Here is a 15,448-nt window from a genome sequence, read left to right on the forward strand (position 1 = left end):
CTATGTTGGTCAGGCTGGTCTCAAACTCCAAATCTTAGGTGACGCACCCACCTCGGCCTCCCCAAGTTCTGGGATTAGAGGCGTGAGCCACCACGCCCGGCCAGCCTTACCATCTTTAACACTAAAGATGTATAGCCTAGCCATGCCATGGCAAATGCATGCTATTGGTCAAAAGGGTGATTGAGGAAGTATGTGAAAATGGTTCAGTGGATACTCATTAAAGGGAAGGAGGAAAGAAGGTAGGGAAGGGGAGAGGCGGAAAGCCAGGGATAGAGGAGGTGCCCTGTAGAAATCCTAAAAGTGCTTTGCATCACTATCTGAGAGCCTATGACCATTCTTTTTTTTTTTTTTTCTTCCTTTTTTAAAAATAAAAACCACAACATATTCAGGTCATATATATTTAAACATCAAATAGGAATACATAATAATTAAGAAAATGGTTAGCTGGCTAATTTATTCTGAGTTTGTCCTATACTAACTAAAAAAATATTAAATCTATATAAAATGAAACAATGCTTATGAATTAAACACTATATTTCATGCCTTAAAAGAACTTAGTGCATAAGCAATTAGCATTTTCTTTGTTTTGAATTCATTGAATTTATATCATCCTTCAACACTGTTTAGCTAAAGCAAACAAAAACAAGAAAATCACATTATTCTTTCTAAGCCATATAAAAGTGATCTGGAAAGTCACGTTTAAAATCACTATCATGGATTAGCTTAAGGCAATTATTTCACTTGCTGCATTCTTTTACGAGAAGTTAAAAAAAAAAAAAAAAAAATCAAGCTTCTTGCCTAACAAGAAAAATGAAATCCCATTAGTTGTGTCTCCAGTGTATATTAACATTCCTTTTGTTTAGAAAGGTTAATATCCCCCAAATAAAGGAGCATACAGTGCCTGTTAAAATAATTACATCATGACATTTTAGAAAGGTTGGCAGATAGACGTGGTTGCAAGCAAGGAAACAAACAAAAGTAAAAGCGAGTAGTTTTTAAATTATCCGTGACTTCAAAAAATGAAAAAGACTGGAAATTCCACCATGTTTGCAATTTCCTGCCAGCTTGTCTGGTCTCTGGTATTTGGCTTTTCTCCCTCTTCTTCAATATCTTTCTGTCATAGAAACTTAGGAAGATGTACCTTCATGCTCTAAATCAGATGATCTACTATCTAAAAAGGAAACGACAAATCTGACAACAAAAGGATTTCACAACAGATAGGCAGTTGATAGCATGAGGCACTAACATTAAATCCAAGTCTCTCCATGGCCACTTGGAGTCCCGGAGTACAGAATTTGGTGTCGTGATAAAAGAGTAATTTTTGTATTCTAGCAAGCTGATCTAAGGGCCCAACATTGGTAAGACTGAAACCAGCCAGCAATGAAGTCTTCAGATTCTCCCCTACAAGACCTAGAGAAAACACTTCAAACTGTATGCAGACAAAATACACAACTCTGGCCCTAATGCTTGAGGCAGAGAGAAGCAATTCTCCAGATACATAAAATAAATTATTAATCTTTTAAACCTCTGGACACACAGCAAACATTTTCTTAATCAAAAATAGGCACAGTAGTAATATAAAACCTAACCAGCATGTTCTTTCTCATTCTCTAGGGCATAGGAGTCCCTCTTCAGCTCTGGAACTGGATGGCCTATTCCTGCACTGCTCCCAAGAAAGTAGTGAATGAAGTAGGCAAGACAAAGATGAGGAGAAAGAAAGACAATGGTTTTCCTCACCACCAATTAAACCATAGGAAGCTTCCTCAGTTAATGACAGCTCAACCTCTGAACAGCAGGTCAGAGAAGCTGATTGAACAAGTACTTTAGGAGTTTATTAATATTCCCAAAAGTCATAGACTGCTTTACATCAGCAATTCCCAATAATGCCAATAACAAATTGTGCAGATGTAGTGATGAAAACACCACTGCCTTAAGAGTCTAAAAAAAGAATGCAATAAAATCAAATTAAAAGCCCCCAAGTTACCGTAACAAAATCTCTGAAATTGTATAAATCAACTAAAGGGAATTCAGTGCAACATCTCACCTGACAGTTTCATAACAAAATTGTGACGGAAAGCCTGTCCCAGTTCTATACAAAAGTGGAGTACTGATCCCTTTGGCAGAGGGCTTGTCAGCATGGAATGATGATTCTAAGTCCCCATCTGATGTAAATACGGCGCCCTGCATTTAAGAAGCAATCCTCACACACTTGTTCAAGAATGAATGAATGAACCAATGCACAGCTTACATGGAATAGTCTTCTAAAACAATCTCTAACACATCTAAACTGACATTTTCATGTAACTATCACAGGCTATGCAGAGTGCTGGATAAAACAGAGGAAATATTTTCTTTTCCCAGAAGCCAGCTAAGAGCTCATCTCCAGGAAAAAAAATTACAGGATGAGCAAAGTAAATTCCTTTCTCTTCCATATTCAAAGAATATGTGTTTCTTAGTTTAAAAACAAAAAACAACAACAACAACAAAAAAAAAACAGAGAAGACTTAGGAAGAAGAGGAGGAGGACAAGGAGGAGGAAGAGAAGACAGAAAAAACATAGCATTGCACAGTGCTGGGCACTGTTTTTAGTATTTTTGTGTATTTCATACTAATTAGCTTAATCCTCACCAGTGCCATATGAAATAGATATTATTATTATCCCCATCTTGCAGTTGAGGTAAGACAGAGATAAGTTTCGTTCAGCTAGGGCTGGCACAGCCAAATTTCAAGGCCAGGCAGTACAGCTCCATAGTATTTCATGGTGTATATGTACCACATTTTCTTCATTCAATCTGCCACTGATGGGCATTTAGGCTGATTCCATGTCTTTGCTATTGTGAATAGTGCTGCAGTGAACATATGTATGCATACGAACTTGATTTCTCTTGAGGTAACTTTTGAATTATTTCCTTATCTTTGTGTTCTGGATTGAAAATACTGAAGGCTTTTCAAGTTTGATAATTTCTATTTATGTCATTCTAGCAAAATAAGCTTCTACAAGATATAGAGGAGTGTTTTTGTTCAAGAAAAAGGGAAATGGGTACAGACAAGATTTCTTGTAACTGGCATGAGTGGACGTATTAGAGATGTTTAGGGAAATCTTCTCTGTAATGTATTGGTGATAAATGACCCACATTACTGTGTTTATAACAGCACTGTCCAACAGAACTTCCTGTGATGGGAATACTTTACATCTGCACTATCCAATACAGACACCACTAGCCACAGGCAGCGATTGAGAATTGCAATGTAGCAAGTGCAACTGCGGAAGTAAAGTTTTAATTTTACTTAATTAAATCTAAATAGCCGCATGTTGCTATTTAAACTTAAGTTTAATTAATTCTATAACATTTTGTTAAAGCTTTCTTTTGGTTCAGTTAATGGAATGCAAGACCTGTTATATATGCCACTCTTTGAAATAAACTCTTAGCAAGCTCCTTCTCTCATGTCCACTTCAATCTTTAGTGCAGTTGGCCAGAAACTAGTAAGATTCCAAGACTGAGATGGAATAGGCAGAGAAGTTGAAGGTATAACTTGAGATCATACCTCAATCCATAATCCAATCCAGCTTTTATCAGAGCTCTGAACTGGAGTTCAGGGAGTGGTATTCAGAGTCTCATTCTGCTCCTCCTTGCTTTGGGATAGAAGGGTGGTGAGTGGGTAAACGTAATTGGCAGGATGGGATTTGAGCCTTCCTGAGTCCCTGGATATCATCTCATCCCAATTCCTAACAACTAAGAACTACGAGTATTCAATTTGTAAGGATTGTTACGTATGTGAAAGGAATGGCACAAGATAAGGCTAAAAAAACTAGGTTATGGCCAGCCAGACTGTCAACCGAAGCAGTGACAGGCTGTTTTTGTTTGTTTAAAATCATACACAGGCCAGAAAAAACCTAGTGTCTAGCATACAGTACAAAATTAATAAATATTTAATCTGGCAGCAATATCTCTGCTGATCTGGAAGCAGAAGAGACTAAAAAAATAGGGAAAACAGTTAACAAGAATCTAACGTGGTGAAAGAGTTTCAAAAATTACTGAAGAAGGTGAACTGATTAAAAGATATGGGAATCTATCATTCACTAAGGACTTACTATGTGACAATCACGCTAGTCATTATTTTAATTAGTTCTCATGATTCTATAAATTAAGCATGATTATTCATGTTTTCAAATTGAGTAACTAAGGCACAAAGAATATGTAATGTTCCGAAGGTCACAGAGTTGATAAGAGACCAAGTGAATACGCAAGCCTAGATCTGTCTGCAGTAGAGGATGAAGCAAGTTCTTTCCACACACATAACCCTGATATTCTTACGACCTGGAAATAAACTGGACAAGGCAGGGCAAGGAAGAAGGGTCAAGAAATAGTAGGAAGTTGCTGAGCCTTGATGATGGACCCTTCTAATAGGGCAGCCAACAACTGCTTAAAGCCCTGATGGGAGCATTGGAGATATAAACTTCAATAGGACACAGTCCTTTCCTTGAAGGGATTTACAGGTGGCCCAATAATTACAATATAAAGTGACCTAAGCCCTAAAGAGCAATAGGGAGGTCATGGGAAAAAGCAAGTTTATGTATATCACATGTATCTCTGAAAACTATAGGACTATAATAACTAGAAGTTTTCAAATAACACTGAAATTCAAGATAACCACCTTCAGAGTGATTCCAGATAACTGTCTCTGGAGTGTTTCTCCATATCATTAAAAAAGGACTCTCAACAAATTAGTAATCATTAACTTAATTATAAGATATTATACATTCATTTCATTCATCACCAATACATTATAGAGAGAATTTCCCTAAACATCTCTAATGTACCCACTCATGCCAGTTAAAAGAAATCCTGTCTGTAATCATTTCCCTTCTTCTAGAACAAAAACACTCCTCTACACCTTGTAGAAGCTTAATTTGCTAGAATGAGATTAATAGAAATTATCACTCTAAAAGCCTTTAGCATTTTCAATCCAGAACACAAAGATAAGGAAACCATTCAAAAGTCATCTCAAGAGAAATCAAGTTCACATGCACGCATATGTTCACTGCAGCATTATTCACAATAATAGCAAAGACATGGAATCAACCTAAATACCCATTACAACCTAATGGCAGATTGGATGAAGAAAATGTGGTATACATACATTGTAGAATACTATGCAACTATTAAAAAGAATGGATCATATCCTTGGCAGGAACAAGAATGCAGCTGGAGGTCATTATCCTTAGCAAACTAACACGGGAACAGAAAAAACAAATACTAATTGTTCTCACTTATGAGTGGGAGCAAAGAGATGAGAACACATGGATGCAATGCAAAGAGGAAAACAACAGACACTGGGGCCTACTTGAGGGTAGAGGCTGGGAGGAGGCCGAGGATCAGAAAAAATAACTCTTGGGTACTAGGCTTAGTACCCGGGTGATGCAATAATATTTACAACAAATCGCTGTGGAATAAGTTTAACTGTATTACAAACCTGCGTATGTACCTCTGACCCTAAAAAAAAAGGTACTAAAAAAAGAGAGCCAGATCAAGTTATAGGCAAACTACCCACAAATCAAAAACTAAACAGATTTAGCTCAAGTTTAAATCACTAACACACACACACACACACACACACACACATGCACACACACACAGGCACGAATTCAGAAAGCAAGCTAATTTTACTGAATAGTTCTCTTATATTTTATGCATTTTATTACTCTTTTCCTGAGGTAGGTTTTGGGTTTTTTGGTTTTTGTTTTTTGAGTTTTTTTTCGAGACGGAGTCTTGCCCTGTAGCCCAGGCTAGAGTACAAGTGGCATAATCTTGGCTCACTGCAACCTCCGCCTCCCAGATTCAAGTGATTCTCCTGCCTCAGCATACTGAGTAGCTGGGATTACAGGCGCGCGTCAACATGCCCAGTTAATTTTTGTATTGTTAATAGAGACGGGGTTTCACCATATTGGCCAGGCTGGTCTCCAACTTATGACTTTGTGATCTGCCCACCTCGGCCTCCTAAAGTGCTGGGATTACAGGCGTGAGCCACCATGCCCGGCTGAGGTACATTATTTATAATATAACTCACATAGGATAAGAAGTTACTAACCCATTTTATGAAATTAATATTCTATATTTATTTTCTAAGTATTTCCCATATATTTTATACAAATATAATGAGGACAGTAAGGTCAAATAAGTTGATCTAAATAACCTGTGATTTTGGAAGAACTGAGAAGCAAATATAAAAGTATTAACAATTTTGATACATCTAATATCTCCAAAAGCAAAACTCTAGGAGGAAAGGGCAAGTACCCTGCAGTAAAGCAGATGTCACTTATGAACATTTTTCATTGGCCCTCCAGCACCTGACACAGACCATGGCCTTGATAAATATTTTTTGAATGAATTAATAAACAAATAGGGGCATGCCAGTGAATGATGGGTCTAATGAAATCAATGGTATATTCCATATCTTCCATATCCCTATAAGGGATTTTTTTTAATGTGGCTATACAACATTCCAAGTATTTTTTTTTAAAGTAGCCCTTTCAACAGGGAAAATAGCAGTCCATGTAAATCCCAGTGTGACCTCTACCTAATAATATATGAGAAATAACTGTTTGGGAACTACTGCTTTTAAGCTAAACTAAAAAACTTTCATCAGTGTTTGTGTTTAATGTACTACTATAAAATATACACAGACACGAGATAAACTGATGTTGTAATGGCTTTTTTAAGAACACAAAAACACCAATTGCCTGAAAAAAATATATATATATTATTTTCAGAAATGTAACCATTCTTTGTATTCTACAATTCTTATAAGATAGCATTATAACCAAAAGGGAAGAATAAAGTGTATTCCAGCTGTGTTATAACATTACAATGCAAACATTTTTGTAATCCCTTTTTGGAATTTTAATACTGGCTTACAAAAATCAACTGTCTCTTAGAGGAATCTAACAAATAATACAACTGTGAAGAATATTTAAATATATGCTCTCTTTATCCCCCTCCTGGAACAAAATCTCCAATGTGAGGATGGAGAAGCAATGTCCCTCGGGCCTTTCAGGAACCCCAGCTACATGTGCTGGCAGAAGCCCAGGCTCCCCCAAAGGCATTCGCTCCTGCTGTACCCCAGCCTGCTTCCCATTCAGGTTTCTGCCAGTATAAACAGAGCCACGTGTAGTAAGACAACGTTGCTCTATTAATACTGGGAAAGTAAACAAAAGGAAAAAGATTTTCCCAGACTTTCAGCACTGGGTTCATTCATTCAGTTTTCAGTGTTTACTGAAGTTCCCATTGTGTTGAAAGTGTGGGGCTAGGAAGTGAGTCTTATATCCTTGCAAATTTCCCCGTCACAGCTTTAAAAATCTACACAGGCCATAAGGAGATGCCAAAAGGGTCCAAGTGGAGAGGTTACCACCACAGACTTAAAATCACTCAGCCTTGATTTCAGTGTTGTCCACTTATTAGCTAGTAGTCTAGGGCATGTTACTTAATTGTTCTAAGCGCTGTTTCCTTTTCTGTAAAACGGGGATAACAAAATTGCCTTTCTCAAAAATATGGTTTGTGACGATTCATAACATAATGTATTTTTAGCATAGCACCCAGCATATGGCAAGTGCTCAGCCAATAATAGCTGTCTGTGCTTTAGCTAAATAACATATCTATTTACTTACTCAACTTATTTAATGAGTACTTAATAGGAACATCTCACAGGTTAGACATTGAGAACACAGATAAAACAGAAAAGGCCTGTCTTTTGGGAGTTTACAGTCTAGTACAACAGACAGACACTAGATAATTAGTTGATTATAATGTGGTAATTGCCATAAAATTACATTTTTTTCTAATAGCTTGATTAAGGTTTAATAAATGTATAATAAAGTCCACATATATGAAGTGTACAGTTTAATAAGTTCTGGCACAGCTGTACACAGCTGCAAAACATCACCACAATCAAGAGAAGAAACATATTCATCACTTCTAAAAATTCCCGGTACCTATCTGTCATCCTTCCTTCCTATACCAGCACCATCCACTACCTCTCAAGCAGTCATTGATCCTCCTTGTCTCACTCATAGTCATTTATTTTGAATCTTTAAAATAATTGTATAGAAAAAGAATCATAAAGTATTTATTAGCCCATTTTCACACTGCTGATAAAGACATACTGGAGACTGGGTAAATTATAAAGAAAAAGAGGTTTAATGGACTCACACTTCCACATAGCTGAGGAGGCCTTAACAATCATGGCGGAAGGTGAAAGGCACATCTTACATGGCAGCAGACAAGAGAGAATAACAGAACTTGGGCAGGGAAACTCCCCTTTATAAAACCATCAGATCTTGTGAGACTTATTCACTATCATGAGAATAGCACAGCAAAGACCTGCCCCCATGATTCAATTACCTCCCACCAGGTCCCGCCCATGACATGTGGGAATTATGGGAGCTACAATTCAAGATCAGATTTGGGTGTGGACACAGCTGAGCCATATCAATTATTATACTCTTTTTATCCAGCTTATTTCACACAGCATAATTATTTTGAGATTAATGTATGTCACATCAGTAATGTATGTCACATCAGTAATTAAGGTATGTCACATCGCTCCACCTAAATTCATCCCTGTGAACTCTAAGGATTATAAGTAAATCTCAAGTTAGCCACTTTTCTAAGAGTTTCCTTTGCAAATGCAACATGCTAAATACTATTTCCCTTATCATTCACTGCTTCGCCCACTGAGTATTTCATACAACTACTATTTCTATTGTCAGAACATAAAGATAAATGTATTGTTCTTCCCATACCAAGCAAACAAAACCAAGATGAGGAGTGAGTTTTGAATCAACCCTCAAAGGAGACTGTCAGGATAGATTTGTATACATACATGCATTACCATCTTGTTAATATACTACAAAATGAAGGCACATCTGTGTGGCTTCTCATAAGATGGTAGAAATTTTTGAGAAACGGTTCCATTGAGGTCCTAGGATCTAAAACGTTGTATGAAGACTGACAATTTTCCAGCTCAGTGGCCAAGTATACCGCTCAAAGGCATGAGCTTCTGATGAGGAATCGATGTAGGGGGAAAGGAGAACTATTCCCTTTAGCAAATTATTAAGTAATTTGGGGACATAAAAATTAAATTAAAAATTCTCTTTCATTTGAATATGAAATTTCTTGTAATTCTTTTTTTTTTTTTTTTCAGTGGAAAATAACTTTTATTGAGACCCCACCAGCTGCAAAATCTGCTCCTGGCATTAAGCTCCTTCTTCCTTTGCAGTTCGGTCTTTCTTGAGTGGTCCCATGAATGGTTTCTTCTCTTCCATGGTCTGGAAGCGGCCATGGCCAAACTTGGAGGTGGTGTCAATGAACTTAAGGTCAATCTTCTCCAAAGCCTGCCGCTTCGTCTGCACCAGCAAGGACTTGCGGAGGGTGAGCACCCGCTTCTTGGTTCCCACCACACAGCCTTTCAGCATGACAAAGTCATTGGTCACTTCACCGTAGTGTACAAAGCCATCCAGAGGGTTGATGCTCGTGTCAGACAGGTCATAGTCGGTGGAGGCATTGTTCTTGATCAGCTTGCCGTCCTTGATAAGGTAGCCCTGGCCAATCTTATAGATCTTCTTATTGATCTCAGTGAGGTGATGGTAGCCTTTCTGCCCAGCACATGCCACAGAGAAGGCCACACGAGCAGGATGCCATGCCCCAATGCAGGCCACCTTGCGCAGGCGTCAGTGGGTCTTGCAGGGCAGCTTCTTGGTGTGCCAACGACTGGTGACCCCTTTGTAGCCTTTGCCCTTGGTCACCCCGATGACGTCGATCATCTCATCCTGCCCAAACGCTTGGTTCACAGGTACCTGCTGCTTGAGCCTCTCACGGCCCAGTCCAGCTTCTTGGTCACGGTGCCTCTGTTCACCTGGATCTCCATCAGGTGGGCCTTCTTCTGGGGCAGAGGAAACAGGCGCATCTGGGTGTGGGCAATGACACGGATGACTTGGCAGTACTTCTTCATGCTGCTGAAGTCCTTCTCCAGCTGCTTCTTGCCATCCTCATCCTGCCATTTCTTGCAGTATTTGGTTAAGGCCTTCTTCTTAGATTTATGCCAGTTCTTATAGAAACGCCTCTTGCATTCATCACTGATGTGCTCAGCGAAGACAGTCTTGAAGGTCCGGAAGCCTCGAGGGGTTTCCACGTAGCCCACAATGCCCACAACCACCATGGGTGGCGTCTCCACAATGGTTACAGCCTCCACCACCTCCTTCTTGTTCACCTTAGATCCTGGCCTGTTGACTTCCTGCACGATGTGGGTCATGCCAGCCTTGTATCCCAGGAAGGCTGTGAGGTGGACCGGCTTAGACGGATCATCCTTAGGGAAGCTCTTAACCTTCCCGCGATGCCTGCTGCTGTGCTTCCGGGGCAGGAAGCCGAGGGACCCATGTCTGGGAGCGCAGAACTTTCTGTGAGACATCACGCCATCAAATCCCGCCGGTCTCTTGTAATTCTCACTAGTACAACGTATCAAGATGAGATGATATTGCTCGAGAACCAAGTATAATAGTTGGCATATAGTAGATACCCCAATAAAGCATAGACATGTCAGTAACAACCTTGATAAAAGACCAGCCCAAGGCAAAGAAATGGCACAGTCATATTAGAAACTTCCTTAGAGAAATGGGTCCCTCCATGAGTACAGTGACTCCTACATTCTCAATCGGTCATTCAACAAAATTGAACGTGTCTTATATTCAGCACCAAGCTAGTGTGCCAACAAATATTTACTGAGTGTCTACTATATGCCTGGCACCAAAGAAGGCTTTTTTTAAGGATGAATAAGATAAAATGCTCCTGACTCAATCTTTGTTGAATGTTTTAAATTTATTTAGTTTAAATGTAAGAGAATGGCACATGCAAACACTCACATATTTGCTTTGTACTGTTCCAAATACAGTTTCTCTCCTAGTAGGGCTAAGTTTGAGAGCTATGAAAATAATAAGGCATGTGTTAAATCATGACATTACATAAGCTTCACCCAGTGTTCCTCAGTTATCCTCACAATTGCCTTGATATTTCAATTTCTAGGTATCTTCATTCAATCGTATGTTGAGAGCCTTGAACAATGGTTATATCCATTCATTGTCCACCTACTATGTGCTGGGGCCCTGCCAGGTTAAATTCTGCAGCCAACTGGCTAAGAGCATTAATCATGTAGTGGAGAGAATAAAGAAGCCTTTCTTTGGAAATAAAATAATATACTTGCTACTTTGACATTTGTATAAGTCACATATCCAAAAGCTGGCGCTGATACCATATTTGTTATTGAAGACACTTAAGAGCAGTGAGGTACAGTAAGTACAACTACAATACAACTGAGCCACCTAAAAACAACTTGCACTTCTGCTGACTTTGTTGGCTGCATCCTAACCAAAAATGCACAGTGAAATTAAATTATACTGCCGATAAGAGTTTTATGTTCCTCGGCATAGATGAAATGGAGCATTTGCCAAAACCTGCTAACACTGCTTACGTGACTATTAATGAAAACAGGGCCTGTACATGAACAGCATCAAATGGGTGACTCGAGACAGTGACGGAGAAAACTATATACACATATGTTCCGATGAAATCCTAGAATTAAATGCTGACACCCAAAAGGCATGCAGGTTAAGTGACTGCGGCAGATGAAAATATATCAAAGCCAGATACATTTCCTGTTGAAAATTCCTTGCATTCCATGACTAAATCCTAACGGCCACAAGCAGCATTGCAATCTCCGACTGTGCTGATGCACAGAAAGGAAACTGTACTCGTGCGGTCGTGCTGTCAGCAGAACCCCTAGACAGAACACAGTTGTAGTCTTAAGGCAAAATAAAAGTGTCTGGAAGGCAATTCACATGTTTTCACACAAGGAGTGACAACTGTGACCTTCAGCCCCTTCTAAAGGTTCTTCTGCCTTAAAATCTTACTAGGTTCTTGTAGCCTACTCATAAAATACAGCAAGAATTTTATTTTATTTTTTTAAGATTTTAATTGAACACTACAATGAAACTGTCTTGATACACTCGTGGTCCTCATGGCAATCACTATTTACTGACTACAAAAGGTACTAGGCATTCAGGTTATTCAAACTGTGTTTTGTTTTTTTTTTTTGTTTTTTTTTTTTTTGAGACGGAGTCTCGCTCTGTCACCCAGGCTGGAGTGCAGTGGCCGGATCTTAGCTCACTGCAAGCTCCGCCTCCCGGGTTCACACCATTCTCCTACCTCAGCCTCGGGAGTAGCTGGGACTACAGGCGCCCGCCACCTAGCCCGGCTAGTTTTTTGTATTTTTAGTAGAGACGGGGTTTCACCGTGTTAGCCAAGATGGTCTCGATCTCCTGACCTCGTGATCCGCCCGTCTCGGCCTCCCAAAGTGCTGGGATTACAGGCTTGAGCCACCGCGCCCGGCCTCAAACTGTGTTTTAAACTATCATTTACATTTTGACTAAGAACCCCCAAAACATTCTATAATGTCTATATGTAATTAATGATAGCCTATTTCTTGATCTCAAATTCTGCAAGAGCGGGGTAGAGAAAGATGTTGCTAAAGAAATGGAAAACAAAAACTACCCTGAAGCAAAACAACCACTCAGACAACAAACAACATTGAATCACCATCAGTATCTAGCGCTTGTCTGTAAAATCTCATTAGCAAATCATCCTTTATAAACTAGAGCTACTGACAGGATTCAGGACATGCAGAGCTGGGTACCTGGCAATTCTCTTGCCAGAAAGAAGTCAGTAGGATTATAATGAAGTATTATCGGAGTAGCAGTTAATCTATAGTCCATAAAGGAAATCAGAATGTATAACTCAGATTCTAGCTATGACTATCCAGCTCTCACTTGAAACATTTTAAGAGTCCCACAGTAGATCCAGCACTGTGACTGCTGGATAAAATTGAGTGACCTGTATTTTGTTGAAGTTGACCCTGAATGGTGTATACAAGCCAGTATTTATGACTGCTTATGATTCTTCACCATATTTTGCATGTGACTGAGAAGAAAGCACTTCTAAGAGCCAAATTTATTTCAAGGAAAATTCATAGTACGTCTTCAGATTGCGCATATGTCTGGGCATATGCATACCCCCAATACACCCGTGCATGCCAAAAACACTGCCCCAAATCACACACCCAAACCTTATTGGTTTTTTTTTTTTTTTTTTTGGAGACAGGGTCTTACTCTGTACCCCAGGCTGGAGTACAGTGGCACAATCATGTCTCACTGCAGCCTTGACCTTCTGGGCACAAGTGATTCTCCCAACTCACCTGCCCGAGTAGCTGGGACACAGGTGTACACCACCACACCCGGGTATTTTTTTTTATTTTTGGTAGAGATAGAGTCTCTTTCTGTTGCCCAGGCTGATCTCAAACTCCTGGGCTCAAGTGATCCTCCCGCCTTGGCCTCTCAAAGTGCTGGGATTACAGGCGAGAGCCACAGCACCCAGGCCCTAAACCTTATTTTTCCATATTCTGAATAATTTTAAACTCTGTTGAGTTTGGGTACAGGTAGTTTGTTTCATTTAAATACTGGAGTAATATTATTCAAAAACAAGTCCTAACAGTGGCTTGTAATAAACTTTTCACCGAGGTTAATGATGCCTACATCTACGGAATATTGATGAGACAGAATTGCCTAAGAAGCACTTAGCATAAAATAAAATAAAATAAAATAAAACCAAGTACCAAAACACAGTCAATTTCCTTTTTCCTATCTTATACCACTGAGAGTTAACTAGATTAGCCATTGGAATGTTGATTCTCAAAAAAATGTCCCTTGGTATCAGAAAACTGACAGTTTGTATTTTACTTTTTAAACCCGACAAGGCATCCTGTTTTCTATCTTATCTTCAAGAGAAAAGGCAGCTAAGGATAATTTCCACAGGCCTCAAGAGCATTGAGACCTAGTCAACAAAAGTAGTTTTAATTAACAGATAAGTTTGCAGTTTAAGGCAAGAAATTTACTTAAAACTGTTTTAGGGAAAAGCCTGGAGAATAATAGTATAAACAGATTATTAGAGAGGTTTTTTTTAGTATCTCTATTATACGGTCTTCCATATCGAGGCAGATCTTGGCAGAGACAGATGGCCTAAGCCTCTATTTAACAATGAATGATTAAAAGCAAAGGAAAAAAGGCAAGATACTATTTAATCCTTCTTCACAAACAAACATCAATAAAGCAATGAGGTTATTGAGTATTTTTATGCTTATAACCCCAAAGGAAGTACCCCTCACTAATTAAATGTATACCGGTAACATCATTACTTTTACAAATCCAATGTAGTACTAATTCTATTAGAAGTCTACCTAGAAAATGTGTTCAGTTGTTTCTTCATTCAATAGTCAAGCACCTACTAGGTGCTAGGTGATGGGAATACAGAGCAAAGCTGTTGTCATCTGCTAAGGAATCTGAACTTCATGTTTATCTCATTAACCAATTTCAAGTCCCTACCAACAGAAAAATCACAGATTCGCCCAATCCAGATCAATCTTCCATTAAGAATCAATCTTATAAGCCAAGCGGCTCAGGCTCTTTAGCCTCTTGTCACTATACTCAAAGTTCCTTTGGCCCCACTGAGTGAACCTGGCACCAGTTCCACGATCAGCAGGATGTGGCATAGCTAGTGCCAAAATACCGCAAGCATTCAAGCACCAGTGACCTTAAATCGAGGTCATTATTACCATCTCCTACCGTTTTTTTGACAGTTGGCTGCTGTTCTCTGAATGTCAGAATCCTCTAAATTCTACTGCATCATTCAACGTGTGGAACAAGGGTGATTAGGGGTGCTCCAGGTAATGTCTTTTCAATATTAAAGAAAATAGTTCCCTCTCTTCTTGTAAGAAATGGGTTACTGATTCAGAAACTCTGGACAGTGATAGATTTGTTTGTTTGCCCACTCCATTTTAGGCTAATTTTCCATTTTAAGCAGCAATCTGGATGACTAAGTTAAGAATAATAGAAAGAATAAGATGAACGCATACAAAAGCACAATTGAGAAGGCTTAAGACAAACAGAAATTTGTTTCCTTAGATTCAAGGTCCACTGATCATTGCATCAATTCAACTAGGAAGGCTGAAGAATGCCTTCATTCACTAATGGGAAAGGGTAAGATTCTTGGACTATTTTAGTGTTTTATTGGGGCCTGAATCAAATGACTTTGGGATCGTATGTTCTTATAATTTTAAATACAGTCATACACCACATAACAACTTTCAGTCAACAATGTACAGCTTATACAACAGTGATCCCGTAAGATTATAATGCCATATTTTTACTGGACATTTTCTGTTTAGATATGTTTAGATCACAAATACCACTGTGTTACAGTTGCTTACTGTATTCATTACAGTTACATGCTGTACAGGTCTGTAGCCTAAGAGCAATGAGCTGTAGCATACAGCCTAGGTGTGTCATAGGC

At 39.0% G+C, this 15,448-nt stretch overlaps 1 protein-coding gene and 1 pseudogene across 7 annotated transcripts in view; both read right to left on the bottom strand.

Moving 5' to 3' along the window:
- Positions 1-15,448, bottom strand: part of CADM1 (cell adhesion molecule 1) — a 337,589-nt gene that overhangs the window by 180,754 nt on the left and 141,387 nt on the right. The window lies entirely within an intron of this gene.
- On the bottom strand, positions 9,182-12,022 carry LOC111540169 (annotated as a pseudogene). The gene has a single exon (XR_002730908.3). The product of XR_002730908.3 is annotated as a 60S ribosomal protein L3 pseudogene (transcript).

Source organism: Piliocolobus tephrosceles, chromosome 13 (genome assembly GCF_002776525.5).
Source record: "Piliocolobus tephrosceles isolate RC106 chromosome 13, ASM277652v3, whole genome shotgun sequence".
Classification (NCBI taxonomy): domain Eukaryota; kingdom Metazoa; phylum Chordata; class Mammalia; order Primates; family Cercopithecidae; genus Piliocolobus; species Piliocolobus tephrosceles.